General features: G+C 40.1%; 1 non-coding gene across 1 annotated transcript; it reads left to right on the top strand.

The window, feature by feature from the left end:
- Positions 1 to 496: 496 nt before the first annotated feature.
- LOC145110364 (small nucleolar RNA R71) lies at positions 497 to 603 on the top strand. The gene has a single exon (XR_013709746.1). It is a non-coding gene; the product is annotated as a small nucleolar RNA R71 (small nucleolar RNA).
- The last annotated feature ends 409 nt before the right edge of the window (positions 604 to 1,012 follow it).

Below are 1,012 nucleotides of genomic sequence, written 5' to 3'. Positions count from 1 at the left end.
TTTTTGATAAAACCCTCTACCACTTTTCCTATACTTCTCATCCTTTTTCTTCTTGTATTCGTAGTATGGCAACCAATCCTTCTTTTGGTTCATCCAATCTTCATCATATCGGTCACCACTCGCGTAGTATACTTATGCTTTCCGGTTGCCATTCTCATATAGATCGTAATCCTTAGTCAAATGCAGACCATTGCAAGTATCACACCCAACTCGTATTTCATGTATAGATTGATCCATCTTCGTCATTTCCCGATCCATATTCTCGAGTTTAGCCATTATTACAACCAAGTTTTCGTTTCCTCCTTCTCCAATACCTTTACCTCTTGTAACATCTTCTCGCGAGTTATGGTATTCTCTTGAGTGCTTCGCGAATTCTTCAATTAAATCTGTGATTGTGGCCAGATTCTTCTTAGTTATCGGTCCTTGAGAGTCAAGAAGTTGCCTCGTTATCCCATTCACCCCGTTAAAGAAAATAGACACCTCCTATTGCACGTTCAAGTCGTGTTGAGGACAATTTCTAAGCAAACATTTTTACCTCTACCACACTTCATATAAGGACTCTCCCATCTGTTGTTCCAAATTGGCTATATTATTCTTCAATTTTACAACATTGGATGGTGGACTAAACTGTTGGATGAACTCTTCACAAAGTTGAGCCCATGTAGTGATAACACCAGGTGGAGGTGCCTTTAGCCAATCTTTTGCCGCTCCTCTAAAAGTTACCGTAAGCATCTGCAACAACATCGTTGCACAAGGTATATTGGGAATACTGAAATAGTTAGAAATGTTGTTAACCTCGTCAATATGCTTGTAGGAATCTTCGTGATCTTTCCTGTAGAATGGCATATCTTTTAGCATGACCAAAATGTGCCCCTCAGTTCGAAATTGGCATTGTCTGGAATTTCTGTATGCACAAGTCGTGACCCATTATCACACATCTTCTTCTACTCTGCTATCGTCATATCTGCTATGTACGCCATCTGTTCTACCTCGATCTTGATGTCGTCCTCTG

Source organism: Lactuca virosa, chromosome 4 (genome assembly GCF_052849685.1).
Source record: "Lactuca virosa cultivar CGN04683 chromosome 4, Lactuca_virosa_CGN04683_v6, whole genome shotgun sequence".
In the NCBI taxonomy this organism is placed as follows: domain Eukaryota; kingdom Viridiplantae; phylum Streptophyta; class Magnoliopsida; order Asterales; family Asteraceae; genus Lactuca; species Lactuca virosa.
Note: the sequence above shows the minus strand (reverse complement) of the source record. Positions and strands in the feature narration are given on the sequence as shown.